The sequence below is a fragment of the Nomascus leucogenys genome, chromosome 13 (assembly GCF_006542625.1).
Source record: "Nomascus leucogenys isolate Asia chromosome 13, Asia_NLE_v1, whole genome shotgun sequence".
Lineage (NCBI taxonomy): Eukaryota > Metazoa > Chordata > Mammalia > Primates > Hylobatidae > Nomascus > Nomascus leucogenys.
The window spans coordinates 19,353,281-19,373,573 of NC_044393.1; the positions used below are offsets into that span (position 1 = coordinate 19,353,281).

At 46.4% G+C, this 20,293-nt stretch overlaps 1 long non-coding RNA gene and 1 pseudogene across 1 annotated transcript; one reads left to right on the plus strand and one right to left on the minus strand.

Annotated features, from left to right (window-relative positions):
- Positions 1 to 3,896: 3,896 nt before the first annotated feature.
- Positions 3,897 to 18,932, plus strand: LOC115837937. Its single transcript, XR_004032960.1, has 5 exons — positions 3,897 to 3,997; positions 11,817 to 12,015; positions 15,593 to 15,660; positions 16,193 to 16,379; positions 18,331 to 18,932. It is a non-coding gene; the product is annotated as an uncharacterized LOC115837937 (long non-coding RNA).
- On the minus strand, positions 7,691 to 7,783 carry LOC115838094 (annotated as a pseudogene).
- Positions 18,933 to 20,293: the final 1,361 nt, after the last annotated feature.

Here is a 20,293-nt window from a genome sequence, read left to right on the forward strand (position 1 = left end):
CTGCTTGGGTGATTTGACTAATAAAGGCCAGTCCGTTATCGGACTGTATAGAGGTGGGAAGGCCAAACTGAGGAATTATGTCTGACAGAAGGGAAGAAATTACCACGATGGCCTTCTCAGATCCTGTGGGAAAGGCCTCTACCCATCCAGTGAAAGTGTCTACCCAGACCAGGAGGTATTTTAGTTTCCTGACTTGGGGCATGTGAGTAAAGTTAATTTGCCAGTCCTTGGCAGGGGCAAATCCCCAAGCTGGGTGTGTAGGGAATGGAGGGGGCCTGAACAATCCCTGAGGAGTAGTAGAATAGCAGATGGAACACTGAGAAGTGATTTCCTTGAGGATAGATTTCCATGATGGAAAGGAAATGAGAGGTTCTAAGAGTCGGGCTAGCAGCTTGTAACCTACATGGAAGAGGTTGTGAAATGACAACAGAATAGAATGGGCCTGTGAGGCTGGAAGGAGATATTTTCCTTGGTCTGAGAACCATTTGCCTTGTGTGGGAAGAGATTGATAGGTGGAGGTTTCAGCAGGAGAGTAGGTGGGAGTGATCCATGAGGAGAAAAACTGGCCATGAGGGACAGAAGTTGGAATGCTAGCTGCTTCTTTACCTACCTTATCAACATAAGCATTGCCCTGAACGATGGGATCTGATGCCTTTTGGTGGCCCTTGCAGTGTATGACTCCAGCCTTCCTTTGGAAGCAAAGTGGCCTTGAGCAGAGTTTTTATTAAAGAGGCAATAATGATGGAGGACCCTTGTGTAGTGAGGAAACCTCTTTCAGCCCAAATAACAGCATGGTGGTGCAGGATATGGAAGGCATACTTAGAGTCAATATAAATATTGACGCGTAGTTCCTTTGCAAGAGTGAGGGCTCGAGTTAAGGCAATGAGTTCGGCTTGCTGAGAGGTAGTGGAGGGGGGCAGAGTGGTGGCCTCAATGATACATGTGGAATATACTATAGCATAGCCTGCCTTTGCTGGTGTGTGGCGATTAGGCCTAGTGGAACTGCCATTAATAAACCAGGTGTGATCAGGGTGAGGAACAGGAAAGAAGGAAATATGGGGAAATAGAGTGAATGTCAGGTGTATCAGAGAGATACAGTCATGGGGGTCAGGTGTGGTATCAGGAATAATGTGGGAGGCTGGACTGAAGTCCGGGCCAGGAGCAACGGTAACTGTGGGAGACTCAACAAACAGTGAGTACAGCTGAAGGAGCTGGGCGGCAGAAAGTATATTAGGGTGGCAGCGGCCACCACACGGAGACATGATGGCCAGCCTAAAACAATAAAGTCAAGTTGTTTGGACAAAAAGGCTACAGGGTGCAGTCCCAGTCCTTGTGTAAGAATTCTGACTGCACAGCCCTACACTTCAGCTGCGTGTAATGGAAAGAGTTGAGATGAGTCAGGGAGAGCTAGTGTGGGAGCAGTCTCTAAAACTGTCTTCAAGGAACAGAAAGAGGAGTGGGGAAAGCATTTAGAATCTATGGGGTCAGCTAGGTTTCCTTTTGTGAGTTTATATAATGGTGTTGCTAGGATGGCAAAACCAGGTATCCGAAGGCAAAAGTATCCAACCATGCCCAGGAAGGAAAGGAGTTGTTGTTTTGTAGAAGGGGTTGGGGTTTGAGCAATCAGTTGGACATGATCAGCAGGGAAAGCACATATGTTGTTATGAAGAATTATGCCGAGGTAGGTAATGGATGGAGAAGAAATTTGAGCTTTGGAGGGGGATACCCAATATCCCTTGGAGAATAAATGTTGAAGGAGCAGGAGGGTGTCTTGTTGAGAAGATTCAAAGGAGGGGCTGCAAAGTAGAAGGTCTCAATATATTGAATAAGGTGAGAAGCAGAGGGGTGGAAAGAAAGTAAATCATGAGAAAGAGCGTGGCTGAAGTAATGAGGGCTGTCCCTAAAGCCTTGCGGTAGCACAGCCCAGGTAAGCTGCTGGGACTGATGGGTGTCAGGGTCAGTCTAGGTAAAAGCAAAGAGAGGCTGGGACGAGGGGTGCAGGGGAATAGTGAAAAAAGCATCTTTAAGATCAAGAACGGAATAGTGAGTTGTGGAGGAAGGTATTGAGGACAAAAGAGTGTATGGGTTGGGCACCACAGGGTAGATAGGCAAAACAATTTGGTTGATAAGGTGCAGATCCTGAACTAACCTGTAAGACTTCCAGTTTTTGAATAGGTAAAATGGGAGAATTGTAAGGAGAGTTTATAGGTTTTAGAAGCCCATGCTATAGCAGGCGAGTGATAACAGGATTTAATCCCCTTAAAGCCTGTTGTGGGATGGGATGCTGGCATTGAGTGGGGTAAGTGTGATTAGGTTTTAATGGGATGGAAATGGGCATGTGATCAGTTGCCAAGGAGGGAGTGGAGGTGTCCCATATTTGTGGGTTAAGGTGAGGAGATACGAGAGGAAGATGCAAAGGAGGCTTTGGGTTGGGAGGAAGGGTGGCAATGAGATGTGGCTGTAGTCCAGGAATAATGAGGGAAGCAGATAATTTGATTAAAATGCCTCAGCGTAATAAGGGAGCTGGGCAGGTGGGGATAACTAAAAAAGAGTGCAGAAAAGAACGTTGTCCAAGTTGGCACCAGAGTGGGGGTGTTTTAAGGGGTTTTGAAGCTTGGCCGTTAATACCCACAACAGTTATGGGGGTAAGGGAAACAGGCCCTTGAAAAGAAGGTAATGTGGAGTGGGTAGCCCCCATATCGATTAAACAGGGGACAGACTTACCCTCCACTATAGGAGTTACCCAAAGCTCAGTGTCTGTGATGGTCCAGGAGGCTTCTGAGGCAATCGAGCTGGTCAGTCTTCAGCTGCTAAGCCGAGGAGATCTGGGAAGGAGTTGGCCAAGGAACGTTGGGTTTGGGCTCCAGGGGCTTTAGGAGTGGCGGCAATGTGAGTTGGACAGTCTGACCTCCAGTGGGGGCCCGCACAGACAGGGCACAGCTTAGAAGGAATCCCGGGCCGCGGGCATTCTGAGGCCTAGTGGCCAGGCTTTTGGCATTTGAAGCAAGGTCCATGAGGATGTTTTGAAGGAGCCCCTGGGAGCTGTGGCTTGGATGTTCTGAAGTTCTTGTATGCTGGAGACGTGCTTGTGGGTTGTCTTACCGTGGAGGCAAGTAGCTGTAACTCAGAAATGCGTTGCTGTCTAGCTACCTCCTCTCTATTATTGTACACCTTGAAGGCGAGGTTGATTAATTCTTGTTGTGGGGTTTGAGGGCTGGATTCCAATTTTTAAAGTTTTTTTCTAATGTCAGGAGCTGACTGGGTGATAAAATGCATATTAAGAATAAGGCGGCCTTCTGGCCCCTCTGGGTCTAGGGCGGTAAAGTGTGTAAGGGTTGCTGCTAAGCAGGCCATGAACTGGGCTGGGTTTTCATCTTTACCTTGGGTAGTTTCTTTAAGTTTGTCATAATTAATAGCTTTGTAAGCTGCCTTTTTAAGCCCTTCAACTAGGCAGGAAACCATGTAATCTTGCCTAGCTATACCTGGGGAATTTGCCTGTTAGTTCCATTGGGGGTCCTCTCAGGGAACTGCTCTAATGCCTTCCTGGAGGTCAGGTTCATGAAGCCGGTGGTTATCAGCATGAGATTGGGCTAGAGAAAAAACTCTTTCCCGTTCATTTGGAGAGAGGGTAGAAGTTAGGATGATATTTGAGTCACTCCAGGTTAAATTGTAGGACTGAGTTAGAAATCGGAATTCTTGTATATATTTAGTGGGGTCTGATGAGAAAGAGCCTAAATGCCGGCTGATTTGGGAAAGGTCTGATAGAGAAAAAAGCACACGTACCCTGACCATGCCTTTAGCTCCAGCCACCTCTCTAAGAGAAAATTGTTGGGCAGGTGGGGGAGAGCTAGTCGCAGAACGAAACGTAAACCAGACTGGGTGTGGGGAGGGGAGGTAATAGAAGGGTTATAGGGTGGGGGAGCGGAGGCTGAAGAAGAGTTGGAGCCTGATTCAGCCTGGCGGGGAGCGACCTGAGGAGGAGCAGTCTGGGGAGGAGGTGAGAGGCCAGATGGTTCAGTAGAAAAGGAAGATTCACAAGACTCAGCGACATTTGGGGTTGGGACTGAAGGGACAGGTGGGAGGGAAAGAAGGAGGATTTGGGACGAGTCGCATTGGGAACAGAGACTAGGGAGGGAACAAAGTGTGAAAAATGCCTGGACGTAAGGCACCTCAGATCATTTGCCCATTTTTTGACAAAAATTATCTAGGTCTCGTAGGATGGAGAAATCAAAAGTGCCATTTTCTGGCCATTTAGAACCATTGTCGAGTTTGTATTGGGGCCAAGCGGTGTTGCAGAAGAAAATAAGATGCTTAGATTTTAGGTCAGATGAGAGTTAAAGAGGTTTTAAGTTCTTGAGAACACAGGCTAAGGGAGAAGAAGGAGGAATGGAGGGTGGAAGGTTGCCCATAGTGAAGGAGGCAAGTTTAAAGGGAAGGGTAGAGATACGGAGAAGGGGGTGGGGAGCAGCCCTGGGCTGCAATGTGGGTGAGCAGCTAAAGCAGGGGTCCCCGCAATTGACTTACCACCAAGGGAATGTGGGTGAATGACCAAGGCAGGTGTCCCTGCGGTGATTGGACACCAATGGAATGTGGGTGAATAATCAGGCAGGCGTCCCTGAAGGGATTAAACACCAAGGGAAGACTGTCTTCCCGAGTCCGTGACCGGCGCTGGAGTTTTGGATCCACAGATAAAATGTGTCTCATTTGTCTCCACTAGAGAGGAAAAAGAACTGGAATTGGAAGGACAGGGAGATTGAAGGGTAGCAAGAGAAGGAGATTGAAAGGTAGCAAGAGAGGCTGGAAAAGAGAGTGAAAAGACCACTTACCCGATTTGAAATTGGTGAGATGTTCCTTGGGCTGGTTGATCTGAGGACCCGAGGTCATAGGTGGATCTCTTCACGGAGTGAGGGTGAGGACAGGGGACTGGTCTCCCGAGGGAGTCCCTCTGACCCGGGTCTTCAGCACCAAATGTCATGCGCGTCTATGTGAAGAGACCACCAAACAGGCTTTGTGTGAGCAACAAGGCTATTTATTTCACCTGGGTGCAGGCGGGCTGAGAGTCCGAAAAGAGAGTCAGCAAAGGGCGGTGGGATTATCATTAGTTCTTACAGTTTTGGGATAGGCGGTGGAGTTAGGAGCAATGTTTTGCCGGCAGGGGGTGGATCTCACAAAGTACATTCTCAAGGGTCAGGAGAATTACAAAGAACTTTCTTAAGGGTGGGGGAGATTACAAAGAACTTTCTTAAGTGGGGGGAGATTACGAAGTACATTGATCAGTTAGGGTGGGGCAGAAACAAATCACAATGGTGGAAGATCATCAGTTAAGGCTATTTTCACTTCTTTTGTGGATCTTCAGTTGCTTCAGGCCATTATACATGCAGGTCACAGGGGATATGATGGCTTAGCTTGGGCTCAGAGGCCTGACACAAAAGACCTGAAAAAGACAGCTTGAGACCAACAGAATGTCTCTCCCTCTCCCCAGTTTCTTTTCTCTTTTTTTTTTTTTTAGCAGCAGTTTACTCAAAAGGTAAACAAAAAAATCTTCTACTATCTCTTATTAATACTATATGAGGCAGGGCGCGGTGGCTCCCGCTTGCAATCCCAGCACTTTGGAAGGCCAAGGCAGGTGGATCACCCTGAGATCAGGAGTTCGAGACTAGCCTGGCTAACATGGCAAAACCTTTTCTCTACTCAAAATACAAAAATTAGCCTGGCATGGAGGCGCGTGCCAATAATCCCAGCCACTCAGGAGGCTGAGGCAGGAGAATCACTTGAATCCAGGAGGTGGAGGTCACAGTGAGCCAAGATCACACCATGCACTCCAGCCTAGGTGACAGAATGAGACTCCATCTCAAGAAAAAAAAAAAGAACAAATAAAAACTATGTGAATATCTAGTTCAAAATAGAAAAATGATTCTACTTTTGCATCAATGCATTATAAATATAAAGCCTAATTTTAATAAAACCTTATAAATCATCTAATCTCAATCAGCTTTGACCACACAAGATAATATTCCTATAAACCTTTTATAACTTCTTACAATTTTTCCATTCCTCTTTCTTTTCCCAACTTTCTACATCTATTCAGTTAATCTATTTTATTCTTTCCTTCTTTTATCCCAATTTCATACAGCCTTTAAATAACTTCTAAACTAGGCAAAACCACTTTCTCTTTAACAAAAACCACATACTTATGTCTTTCTTATAATCTTCCTTCCTACAAAGATGTCTTACTTTCCTTACATATTCTGAATACAGAATTGTCTTCCTTCTGGTCTCCAGTGTTAGTTACCATATATTAGTCAGAATTTTAAATCTTAGTAATCTTAATTTATACTGAAAATCTAAGAAGTAATTTTTTTTTTTTTTTTTTTTTTTTTTTTTTTTTTTTCAGACAGAGTCTCACTCTGTCACCCAGGCTGGAGTGCAGTGGCGCGATCTCAGCTCACTGCAACCTCCACCTCCCAGGTTCAAGTGATTCTTCTGCCTCAGCCTCCCAAGTAGCTGGGACTACAGGCACACACCACCATGCCTGGCTAATTTTTTGTATTTTTAGTAGAGACAGGGTTTCACCATGTTGGCCAGGCTGGTCTCGAACTCCTAACCTCAGGTGATCTGCCCGCCTCAGCCTCCCAGAGTGCTAGGATTACAGGTGTGAACCACTACCCAGCCAGAAGTAATTTTGTCAGTATGTACTAACAATTGATTAATACACATTTTATAATATTTGGAAACACAGGCTTTCTAATGGAACAATTTTTCAATGTGGAATAGGATACTTTTACTAGCGGATCTTAATATCTCTTTTTTTTTTTTTTTTGAGACAGGGTCTTGTTCTGTGGCCCAAGCTGGAATATAGGGGTGTGATTATAGCTCACTGCAGCCTCAAACTCCTAGGCTTGAGTGATCCTACTGCCTCATCCTCTCGAGTAGTTAGGACTGCAAGCATGTAACACCACTCCTGGCTAACTTTAAAATTTTTATTTTGTAGAGACAAGGTCTCACTATGTTGCCCAGACTGGTCTTGAACTCCTGGCTTCAAGCAGTCCTCTTACCTTAGCTTTCCAAAGTGCTGGGATTACAGGTATGAGCCACCACACCCAGCCCCTAAATATCTTTTGTTTCTCTGAAATAAGAAACCAAAAGTATATGAGCTTAAACTTACATGTAGTAATTAATGTCTTAGCATTATATCTTATTTGGAAATGATCTAGATCTTCAATAAATATTCATAGTTTAATTTAGCTTGGCAAAACTCTAAAGGCATAGTTACCAAAAAAATTTGAAAAACCTTTTCCCTTTTGTGGCCATCGCCAAAGCAGGAGTAGCCAAAATGATGTTTGATCCCTTTGTGACTTTTTTTTTCATTTTTTTGTTTGTTTGTTTGTTTGTTTGTTTTTGAGACAGAGTCTTGCTCTGTTGCCCAAGCTGGAGTTCAGTGGCACAATCTCAGCTCACTGCAGCCTCCCACCTCCCGGATTCAAGCGATTCTCCTGCCTCAGCCTCCCAAGTAGCTGGGCTTACAGGCGTGCACCACCACGCCCAGCTAATTTTTGCATTTTCAGTAGAGACTGGGTTTCACCATGTTGGCCAGGTTGCTCTCAAACTCTTGACCTCAGCTTCCTAGTGTTGGGATTACAGGTGTGAGCCACCACACCTGGCCTTAATTAATTTTATTAAATAACATATTTTTTTAATGGAACGCTTCAGAATTTACGTTTCATCTTTGCACAGGTGCCATGCTACTAATCTTCTCTGTATCATTCCAATTTCATTTTATTTATTTATTTATTTGTTTGTTTATGTATTTTGAGACAGAGTCTCTCTCTGTCACCCAGGCTGGAGTGCAGTGGTGCGATCTTGGCTCACTGTAACCTCCACCTCCCAGATTCAAGCAATTCCCCTGCCTCAGCTTCCCAACTAGCCAGGATTACAGGCATGTGCCACCATGCCCAGCTAATTTTTGTATGTTTAGTATAGATGGGGTTTCACCATGTTGGCCAGGCTGGTCTCGAACTCCTGACCTCAGGTGATCCACCCGCCTCAGACTCCCAATGTGTTGGGATTACAGGCGTGAGCCACCACGCCTGGCCTTCATTCCAATTTTAATATATGTGCTGCGAAGCGAGTACCTCACTGAATTTTAGACAACAAGGTAGGAAATTTACATTTCAAAGCACAGAGAAGAAATTTAAGCTTTCCAGAAAGCCATTTAAGTTTTACATTTTTTTTTTCCTTCAGCAAAAAATCGTACCAACAAGAAAGGAAGTGAACAGAGAGAGGGACTCACCACATAATTAAAAGAGGGGATTCAGTCACCTAAAAAAAAATTCCCCAAAACAAGATCCAAAATAGAAGAAGCAGAAAGGCTCTGTTTTAAAAATTATGGTCTGAATACCTGCTTTTAATTAAGTTGACTTTGAACTACAGAGCTCTTAAGAAAATATTTTTATCAGGTTTTAGCCAGGTAAATTAACAAACATTCTCGATTTTGTTTTTGTTTTTGGCTTTTCCTCTCTGAAATTTACATTAAGAAGAGTTTTGTAGGAGGGGCATATTTGTTTATTAGAGGTCTAGGGTAATCACTCTTTTAAGCTGTTTGTCTTTGAAATGTTTTAATTAAATGTGTCCTTTCTTTCTGAATATGTGGTTTCATTAAGCTTAGGAGAGAAGGCTAAACAAAACAAAAATTCCTATCATAGTCTAAATAGAAACCAAAATTTTAAATCAAAAGTATACCCGCACAAGTTACTCAAAACCAACATAAATAGGTGTGCATGAGACCAACAGCAGGTGCTCATACAGCACCCGGCACAGAGCCCAGTACATAGTAAGCACTCAGTGCTGGCTAGCTGTTACCTTTATCATCATCATCATTGTCATCCTCATATATGTATGGGTGGCTGATCAATCTCTGAGATCATGGATGAGGAAGACTTTGGAAGTCAAGACATAAAAGGAAACTTTGAAGAAGGGCACGTTATCCCAGGCCAGGGCAAGATACTAGAGCTGCACTGTAGCACTGCAGAGCTATAATAAAATGGGAAGCAGTAGCCCATGATTTCTGGGGGTGCTGGGGAAGATGAGGACCCAAGGGGAAACCACCGACAGCTAGTGATCAGCTTGACTAAAGAACTTCCCACAACCAGAGTTTTGACCCAAGATAGTACAGGATTTGGAGAAGGGGTGAATTTCTCATCCCAGGAAATGTACAGAGCCAAGGCTTAGTGCACAGCTGTCATCAGGAAGAGGATTCCTGCACTGGTGACAGGTTGAAGGAAATGACTTATCAGGTCCTTTATTTGGTCTTGGTCTCTCTGAATAAGGGTCCCAAGATTCCCTCCCCTGTTGTGGCCACATAGTCAGCAACAGTTCATAACATAATATGTTATTAAACATGTTAAGTTACATGTAACATAATAAATACATTTATTTACATAATAGCATTACATTTTTGTTCATAATTACATAAATTAAAATTTACACTTACATTCATATTTACATCAATATGATACATATCTACAATTATTTCATTCCTACACTGTGGTTGTATACTTTTACATTAACCTCTTCATGTGACATTGATTTTGTAATGTCATTTTCTTTAGAGAGAATAAGAAGATGCTTTAGTCTTTTCTCTAGCACAGTTGACCAATTTTTTTTTCTTTTCTTTTTTTTTTTTTTTTGAGACAGTCTCGCTCTGTCACCCAGGCTGGAGTGTAGTGGTGCAATCTAGGCTCACTGCAACCTCCACCTCCTGAGTTCAAGCGATTCTCCTGCCTCAGCCTCCTGAGTAGCTGGGACTACAGGCGTGCCTGGCGAATTTTTGTAATTTTAGTAGAGACAGGGTTTCACCCTGTTGGCCAAGCTGGTCTCAAACTCCTGGTCTCAAATGATCTGCCCACCTTGGCCTCTCAAAGTGCTGGGGTTACAGGTGTGAGCCACCGTGCCCGGCCCCCATTTTTTTTTTTAACACAGGGTCTTGCTCCATTGCCCAGGCAGGCATGCAGTTGTCTGATCTTTGTACACTGCAGCCTCAAACTCTTGGGCTCAAAGGATCCCCCCGTCTCAGCCTCCCAAGTAACCAGGACTACAGGCATGTGTCTCCACACGCAACTAATATTTTAAGATTTTGTAGAGATGGAGTCTCACTATGTTGCCCAGATTGGTCTTGAACTCCTGGCCTCAAGCCGCCCTCCCACCTTGGCCTCCCAAAATGTGGGGATTACAGGCATGAGCCACTGTGTCTGGCCCCAAATTTTTTATGGTCGATAGTTAAAGTTTCTTTCAGCTTTACAACTTATTACTGGTGCAGTAGCCCCCACTTATGCAAGGTTTTGCTTCCTGAGGTTTCAGTTGCCCATGGTCAACCACAGTCTGACAATATTAAATGAAAAATTCCAGAAATCAACAATCCATTAAGTTCTACATTGCATGCTGTTCTGAGTAGCGTGATGAAATTCGGTGCCGCCCCACTCTACCCCACCCTGTCCCACCAGGGCTGTGAATTGTCCCTTTGTCCAGCGTCTTCACTACCTGCCCATTCGTCAACTTAGTAGTTGTCTTGGCTATTGGATCAAAAAAAAAAAAACATAGTCTAAATAGGATTCCGTACTATCCATGGTTTCAGGCACCCACTGAGGGTCTTGAAATGTATCCCTCGAGGATAAGGGGGGACTACTGGAAGGTCATAAAATTCTAGGATTGTTGTCCAATTTAGAAGAACCTCTATCAAGTTTCTTGCATATCAGAGCTGTAAGATTTCCGGACTTGTTATGTTTCCTTGATTACTAAACTTAAAATTTTTTTGAATTGATGCTATCTATTACATCCTTTTTGTAGTGGTGTATTTTGACTTTTGTTATTTTCATCAGTGTCAGTATTCCGTGACAACTTCTCCTTAGCTAGATCCCCCAAAATGCCAGAACCACTGGGGCAATACCCAAAAGGAGGGGAAGTATGACAGAGAGGGAAGTTGGAGTGAGAGGGTCAGCAGTCTTAATAAATTACAATTAAAACATCTTACATTGGCAAATTCTACTAAAGCATGAGATCCTGAGTGTGCATTACTTGGCCCCTCCCAGGCCCCTGGCATGTGAGGGGCTCTAAGGCTTAAGCTGTGACTTTCACAGTAAGTTTGCTAAATCCATTTCTGCCTTTCCCCAGCGTGATGGGGGAGATTTTGTCCACCTCCACTTAAGCGTTGTTTTTTACAGGAAGCCTCCAGAATAAGCTAGTTGCCCCTACCCCCACCCCATTATCTGCGTCGTGAGGCTGGAGGTCATGACCATCTAGTTCCTTCTGTATCCTAAGTAGACTGAAGAGTGCCTGGTACATAGTAGAATCTTAGGCTCAGAGGGCTGAAGTGAGCTGCCAGGGTCATGCAGATAGGAACTGCCAGAGCTCAGGATCAGCCAGAATGAATGAATGAAAGAACGAATGAACTCCAGCTTCCCAGGCTTGGTCAGGGAAATCTCATTTCTTTCTTTTTTTTTTTTTTTTTTTCCTTTTTCTGAGACAGAGTCTTTCTCTGTCACCCAGGCTAGAATGCAGTGCGCGATCTCAGTTGACTGCAACCTCTGCCTTCCGGGTTCAAGCGATTCTGCTGCCTCAGCCTCCCAAATAGCTGGAACTACAGGCGCACTTCACCACTCCTGGCTAATTTTTGTATTTTTAGTAGAGATGGGATTTCACCATGTTGGCCAGGCTGGTCTGGAACTCCTGACCTCAAGTGATCCTCCTGCCTCGGCCTCCCAAAGTACTGGGATTACAGGCATGAGCCACTGTGCCTGGCCAGAAACCTCATCTCTTACCAGAACCCTTGATGGCCTGTTTCCCATCCTCCATCCTGGAAAACTGATCTGGAACGCCAGGAGGAGGTCCTCTGAGCCCTGAGGCAGAGATGTCTCACCTGGAAAATGGGTCTAATGACTGAGCCCCCCATGCAGCAGAGAGGACTGCAGATAGTGTGGATGAGAGGAAGGTCTCTGGCCCTGGACACAGCATCATCAAGTGGTAGCTTCATCTTTGCGAGCTGGGGCCGCTGCAGGAGCTTTCCCCTCCTCTCTCCAGGCTGAGCCTGTCTCTACCCCTCAACCTGCACCCCAGTCTTTTGGGGTCACCTCAAGCCTTTGGCTGATGCTTCTTTTGCTGATGTCAACCAAGGTGATGGACCCATTTGTCCTCATAAAGTAACTCTTGAACATACATGCACTTCTCCCTCCCTCCTCTTGCTTTGAAGGATGGGTGGTCACCTGCCACCATGGGCAGGGTGAAGGCCAGCCCCATACCCACAAAGTCGGAAGGCAGCTGCCCGTGGCCTGTGGGTTTCTCTCAGAGGGGCCAGGTCTTCCTCACCATGTGTCCGCAGCACCTAGCCTGGGGCCCGGTCCAGGGTCACACTCAGTAAATGCTGGCTGAGAATTAAGGGGGAGCTTTCTGGTTCCCCTCCAACACTTTTCTTTTTTTTGAGACAGAGTCTCACTCTGTCGCCCAGGCTGGAGTGCAGTGGCGAGATCTCGGCTCACTGTGACCTCCACCTCTCTGATTCAAGTGATTCTCCTGCTTCAGCCTCCCGAGTAGTTGGGATTACAGGTACCTGTCACCACGTCCGGCTAATTTTTGTATTTTTAGTAGAGATGGGGTTTTGCCATGTTGACCAGGCTGGTCTCAAACTTTTGGCCTCAAGTGATCCACCCGCCTTGGCCTCCCAAAGTGCTGGAGTTACAGGCATGAGCCACTGCACCCGGCACCAACGCTTTTCTGCAAGTGCTAGGGTCTGCCATAGAGACATCTGTGCACGCCCAGGGGCGGCTGAGGGGCCATAAGCCTCCTTTGACTCCATTATCTTGCCTGTGCAGGCCAGACGACTGCCTGAACCCACAACAGCTTTGCCAGAAGAGGGGCTTACTCATCACTTCCACACAACCTGTGCCCCTCCCCGAGTGGGACCAGCTGGGGTTGAGGAGGTGGGGGTCAGGCTGGGGAAGGCTCCTGGAGATTGCATTTGCAACCTACCCCTCCCCTGCCAACCTCTATTACCACACTGAGAGGAACAGGGAGACATCACTAAATTGAGGACCTAGGTAGAGAGAGAAGAAGAGAGTGTCCTGTCAGCCTTCAAAGGTTATTCAGAGCTCTTGGTGCAGGAAGGCACTGCTAGAAAACTCCAAGAGTCCAGGAGGGCCTTGGGCATAAAAGCTCAGAGTTGTCCTCAAGAAGCAACTGCATGGCAGTTATATCAGATGCACATTCAACAATAATAATAGCAAACCCTTACACGGATCTACAAGCCCTTATCCACACTTCAGAGATCCCAGTGTTTCTGAACAAAATAATTTAAGTGTAACACCAAAACTCATTGGGTAGCCAAAACCTAACCTGAACAGATGTATGAATACTCGTATATTGTTTTCTGCAGAAATATTAATGTGTTTCGTTATGGGATGCTAAGCCAGATCCCACTACCCACTAGTGTGTTATATAAGTCATGTGCTTTCCAAAATCCCAAAACTCCCTAAATTCCAAAATGCATCAGGATCCTGAGACACTGGAGTTTCAGTTAAGGAGTTGTGACCTGTGTAGCTTCCTCCATGACAGGCACTGTTCTAACTGCTCTCCATAATATTAACTCATTCAATCCTTACAATGACCTGACAGAGTAGAACTTACTATTATTCTTCCAATTTTATAGATAAGGAAACTGAGGCAGAGAGAGGTGAAGTGACTTGCCCAAACACATACAGCTAATGAATGCTGGAACTGAAGCTTCCAGAGCCTAGTTCCAGAGCCCACTCTCCAAACAATCCTACCATCTATTTCCCTTAAAAGGGCTGGTGAGGCTGGGCGCCATGGCTCACACCTGTAATCCCAGCACTTTGGGAGGCTGAGGTGGGTGGATCACCTGAGGTCAGAAGTTTGAGACCACCCTAGCCAACATGGTGAAACCCCATCTCTATTAAAAATACAAAAATTAGGTGGGTGTGGTGGCGGGCACCTGTAATCTCAGCTACTCGGGAGGCTGAGGCAGAACTGTTGGAACTTGGGAGGCAGAGGTTGCAGTGAGCCGAATCCATGTCATTGCACTCCAGCCCAGGCCGACAACAGCAAGAATCTGTATAAAAAAAAAAAAAAAAAAAAGACTGGTGAGATGGGTGTGGAGGTTGAAGGGTGTGGTAAACAGCAGGAGATAACCATTTTATGTTGTGTGTGTGCTATGGTTTGGATGTGGTTTGTCTCCTCCAAAATGCATGTAGAAACTTGGTCCCCAATGTAATGGTATTGGGAGGGAGGTGGGGCCTTTAAGAGGGGATTAGGTCATTAGGAGGGATTAATGCCTTTCTCACAGGAGTGGGTTAATTCTCACAGGAGTGGGTGAGTTATTGAGAGCAGTTCATTACAAGAGTGAGTTTGGCTTCCTCGGCTTTCTCTTGCTTCCTCTCACCCTACAATGCCTTCTGCCACGTTACAACACAGCACGAGGCCCTCACCAGAAGCTGACCAGATCTGGCCACCCTGTCTTGGACTTCCCAGCCTCCAGAACTGTAAGAAACAAACCCCTTTTCTTTGTAAATTACCCAGTCTCATGGGTTCTATGATAGCAACAGAAAATGGACAAATTGTATAATATGCACATGCCCAGGAGGGTGTGTGAGAGGTAATCCTGTTGTTACGGTTGTTCTGTAGGGTGACCAACCATTGGGAATTTCCCTGGGACTGTTTTGGTTTTAGCACTGAAAACTCTGTATTTCAATAAACTCCTCAGACCTGGTAAACCAGGATGGTTGGTCACCCTAGTTCTTGGCCTCTTTTCCTATGAGCAATATGAGACTCATGACCCACTGAGGAAGATTCTAGGATCTGAAGATGCACTTTGTCTACATAACACAGCTTCTCAACCCAAACCAGGATCTCCAGCAGGCACTTACTCAAGACATGGGGAAGAAGCCCCGGAGAAAACGCTGGCTGTATCAGATGCAGCGAGGGACAATGCCTCTGTCTCCACCTGGCATCTTTCTAAGAGGTTTTCAAGGACCAGTGTGACTCTATGAGGCTTTCGCCTTGAGTGTTGATGCTGGCCTCCATTGTAAATACAGTGGTAATACACTTGATATTCTGATTTAGAAATGCCTGACTCTCATCCCCAGCTTTGAATTTTAACTCCTCAAAGTCCAAAGTGACTTCTCAGCAATGACCCACACCATGAGCTCACATCTATCTTCCAGAGGCCTGCCCAGACCTGTTGAAGTAGACAGAAGAAGGCAAGGCCCCTGCTCTTGAGAAGCAGGTATGGGCTATGGAGGCAGGACAGAACTATGCCCCAGGCTCAGAGAATGGGGAAGAGAGTCCTGTGTGCTGAGGGCTCCCATGGACTCCTGGAGCGGGATGAGGAAGGAATAGGGGGAGGATGGGGATACTATACAATCCTCCTGAGGGCTGAGGATTCCGCCAGTCAAGAACTGAGGCTGGAGACTGCTGTTTAAACATGGCAGGTTGAACACACTTATTTCTCTCCATTGTTCTCTGAAATTCCAAGAAAATGACACAGGGATTTTTTTTTTTTTAAAATGCACATCTATCTACTGGGACAAAGAAAATGTATGAGGAAGAAAATAGCAGATGAGAAGAATCAACCAAATTCCGGAAGCTGGAAGGCAGATGGTGAGTGGGGACTGAAAAGAAACCCAGGAAGTTGAAACCTGGCTGCTCACAGGGAGCCTTTAGGACAAAGCAAATTGCAGAATCTCAGAGCGGCTCAGGGATTAGAGGGACCAGAAATCTCTGAAGACCAAGTGGTGTCGGGTAGGGCAGAAGAGAGAAGGGTGGGTTCGTTATCAATCTGGGGGACAATTGGATGTCCAGGTCTCCTACCCCAGCTGGCACATGCAAGAAGTGCCCCCACCCCACGATAACACGAGGCCCACCCACTGGATAGGCTGGATGAAAAGAATAATCTGAGATGATGTTTGCTGTGGTTTGAATGTGTTCCCCAACAAGCGTGTGTTAGAAACTTAATCCCCAGTGCAACAGTGTTGGCAGGTGGGGCCTCATGGGAGGTGTTTAGGTCATGGGGGCTCCACACTCATGAATGGATTAATGCTGAGTATAAAAAGGCTTGGGGCCGTGAGATCAATCTCTTGCTCCCTCTCTTATCGTCTCAGACTCTCTCATCTTCCACCAGGGAATGATGCAGCAAGAAGGCCCTTGAATGATGCCAGCACCTTGATATTGGACTTCCCAGCCTCCAGAACCATAAGCCAATACATTTCTGTTCCATAAAAATTACCCAGTTTCAGGTGTTCTGCTATAGCAGCACAAAATGGACTAAAACAATGTTGGCACAAGACTCACTGCTGAGCCTGGCATACAACAAGCCCTTGGTAAGTTGTCACTATGATTATACTCAGGCCTCTTTCTATCTTGCTCTCTTATTTTCTTCTCCTGGTCAGAAACAGACTTAAAGACATATGACATGGACAGCAGAATCTGGCTTCCTGGTAACACTTTTTCCACCTATCCATACACCCTCCTAACCTACCAGGCTATTTGATGTGGCAGAAATGAGCAGCCTTCTAGATCTACCATCCTCTTCTTCTTCTTTTTTTTTCCCCCAAGACGGAGTCTTGCTCTGTCATCCAGGCTGGAATGCAGTGGCACGATCATGGCTCACTGCAACCTCTGCCTCCCAGGTTTAAGCAATTCTCCTGCCTCAGCCTCCCAATTAGCTGGGATTACAGGTGTGCATCACCGTGCCCAGCTAATTTTTGTATTTTTAATAGAGACGGGGTTTCACCATGTTGGTCAGGCTGGTCTCGAACTCCTGACCTTGTGATCTGCCCACCTCGACCTCCTAAAGTGTTGGGATTACAGGCATGAGCCACTGCACCGGGCCTACTATCCTCTTCTTTAGTAACAGAATCTCCTTTTTTAAAGCTGGGTACCTTGCCTTACAGGTATAAGACATTTCCTAGTCTCCTTTGCAATTAGATGTGGCCATGTGACTATGTAAGCAGAATTTGTTGTGAGGAAAACCAGGTATCTAGATCTTTAAAAGACAGAAGTGGCCAGGTGTGGTGGCAGGCACCTGTAGTCCCAGCTACTTGGGAGGCTGAAGCAGGAGAATGGCGTGAACCCAGGAGGCGGAGCTTGGAGTGAGCCGAGATGGCGCCACTGCAGTCCAGCCTGGGCAAAACAGTGAGACTCTGTCTCAAAAAAAAAAAAAAAAAAAAGAGAAGCACTAGCTGCTGCTTCCTTTCCTCAGCCCTGCTCTCTGGACTGCAGATGTGAAGGCTGGTGCTCCAGCAGCCATACTGCACAATGAGGTTGGGGGCTGGATGCTAGGGATGGCAGAGCAGAGGGATGGAAGGAGCCATCTTCACAGAGTTGTCACATCAGTGGCATTGCCTGCCTCTGGCCTTTTTACACAACAGAGAAATAAACTTCTGTCTTTTTTCAGCCATTATTATTCGGGGGTTTTCTGTTGTGTGCAACTGATCCTAATCCTGTCTGATAAATGTGAGTGAAAGGGCAACCTGTCCCTTGTCCTCTTTCTTATTCAGAGATCTTAGAAGATCAGAATCAGCAGGGACCTTGGCTGTGTGGGATAAAATCTGGCCCACAGATGTTTTCTTTGGCTTATACAAAGTTGTAAACATTAGGACACATTTGAATACAGTTTAAACATTAAAAGATGGGTCTCCGGCTTTTTTGGATGATTGGAGGATCTGGCAACACAGGATTTATGTTTCAGCGCAGCAGCATCTTGATGAGGCATTTGCTCTCTCATTGCCACAATCCCCACCTCTCCTATTGTGTGAGGATGCTCTTCTCCTCCTCCTGTGAGTGAGGTGTGTCTATGGTTTATCCTATTAATTAGTATGTATATGTTATCCCCACTACACAGATGAGAAAATCAAGGCTCAAAACAACTTTCCCAAAGCCACAGAGCTGTAAGTGGTGGAGCTGAGGCTCCTGATCATATACATTTTGATCTTGATTTTTATTTATTTATTTGAGAGAGTCTCCCTCTGTGGCCCAGAGGGATTCTCATGTCTCATCCTCCCAAGTAGCTGGGATTATGGGTGCGTGCCACCATGCCCGGCTAATTTTTGCATTTTTAGTACAGATGGGGTTTCACCATGTTGGCCAGGCTGGTCTCGAACTCCTGACCTCAGGTGATCTGCCCGCCTCGGCCTCCCAAAGTCCTGGGATGACAGGCGTGAGCCACTGCGCCTGGCCTGGAATAGATCTTGAACTACATTTTTCAGGAGGGCTACATGGGAGGTAGAGAGACTTTCTCAAACATACCCAATCTCTGTTGTCTTCTCACAGGAGTGGCGTGCTGTGTGGATAATGAATGTTGGGGAAGGCGTCTCTCTCCAGCCCCTCTCAAGCTTTCTGTAGTCACTGGTCCACTCTGTATTGCTATGAAGAAGTTCAGGACCAGCCTGTATCACTCGGGGTCCTGGCAGGAACCAGGTGCCACACTCAAACTGAGTAATTGAAGAGGGTTTAATATGGGAGTTATTTACAAAGGTGTGGGCTGGTATAGCTGCCCATATGCCCTCGAAATCACCTCTACATGGCAATAGCTACTTGCTGCTGACAGAGTCTCTCTCTCATTGCTGCAAATATTTTCTAGCCATGCAAGAAACTCAGCCAGTTATGTTGAACAAACTAAGAGTGCCAGGAAGTTAATGTCCTGGAAGCATTGCCAGAGGGGAGGGGGCAGATAGATTCCCCAGCTTCCTCGCTCCTCAGCTGGGTTAAGCCTGCGACATATTCATTATCTCCCAGAGTGCTGCCCAGGGATAGAGCGCCAGGTGCTCAGTGTGGTGACCTGCTCATGTCAGCTTCTTCCCCTTTCCTGTCTTGTTTCTGCACCCACTTCCTTCCCATGTTTCCTCTTCCCAAATAAACTACTTGCATTCAAATCTTTGTCTCAGGCTCTGCTTCTGGGAAAACCTGAACCTAGAGAGGAGAGTTTAAGGAAAACAACAAAGGGTGGTGTGGGACTCTGGTAACAAAGGGAACTACTGCCTTTCAAGAAAACGGCAGGAGGCTGGGTGCGGTGGCTCACGCCTGTAACCCAACACTTTGCGAGGCCAAGGCAGGTGGATTATTTGAGGTCAGGAGATCAAGACCAGCCTGGCCAACATGGTAAAACCCCGTTTCTACTAAAAATACAAAAATTAGCCGGGCATAGTGGTGGGTGCCTGTAATCCCAGCTACTCCAGAGGCTGAGGCATGAGGATTGCTTGAGCCCAGGAGGTGGAGGTTGCAGTGAGCTGAGATTGCACCACCACTCCAACCTGGGAGACAGAGTGAGACTCTGTCTCAAAATCAATCAATCAATCAATCGGCAAGAGGGAACCTGGAGAGGGGAGGGTATGGAGAGGAGGGCCAGGAGGACTGTCAGGAGCTGTGGCCTTGGTAGAGAGACACAGCCCGGTGACTGTGCACTGAGGGAAAGGAGGAATGAATATCCTGACCTCTCTCCTCTTACCTGCTGATCTCCTGCTGGTGCTCCCTGTTGACAAAACCCAACCAGAGCCAGAGGGCAGGAGAGCCCATTGGTGTCACTCACAGCAGCATGGCTGCCGGACACAGAGCAGCAGAGCGGCATGCAGAAGGGTGGAGAGTGCACACCTGCAGGGGCAAACAGAAGAACTGCAGCATGCAGCCCGGCCCTTTGGATTTGACCCATTTGGAAAGCAGAATTTTGACAGTCTAGGATCTGGGTAAAGGGTTTTCCAAGTGTCAGGATGAAAGCGACTAAGGTGCAGAGGCTGGAGGGCTGGGGCAGGTAGAAGCAAGCATTCCTGTTACCTACTGCTGTGTGACAATTTCCCCCTAAAACACAATGGCTTAAAATAACATCCATTTCATTACATATCTCAATACTGTAGGTCAGGAATTTGGGCTGGACTTACTTGGGTAACTCTTCTGTCCCACATGCCATTGACCGAAGCCTGGTTTTCAGTGGGCAGCTCGGCTGGATGGCCCAACACAGCTTCACTAACATGACTGCTGTCTTGGTAGGGATGGTGGAAGCCTGGGCTCAGCGGGACTGTCAACTGGAATGGCCACTGTCAACTGGAATGGCCATGTCTCTTAGCATGATGGTCTCTTCTAGAAGCTTGGGTTCCCAGAGAGAATGTTCAAGAGGCCCCAAAGGACACCACAAAACTTCTTTATGATCAAGGCTTGGAAATCCAGGAAGCTTGCTCCCATCATGCTCTATGACTCCAACAAGCCAGCCCAGGTCCAAGAGGAGGAAACCTAGACTCCATCT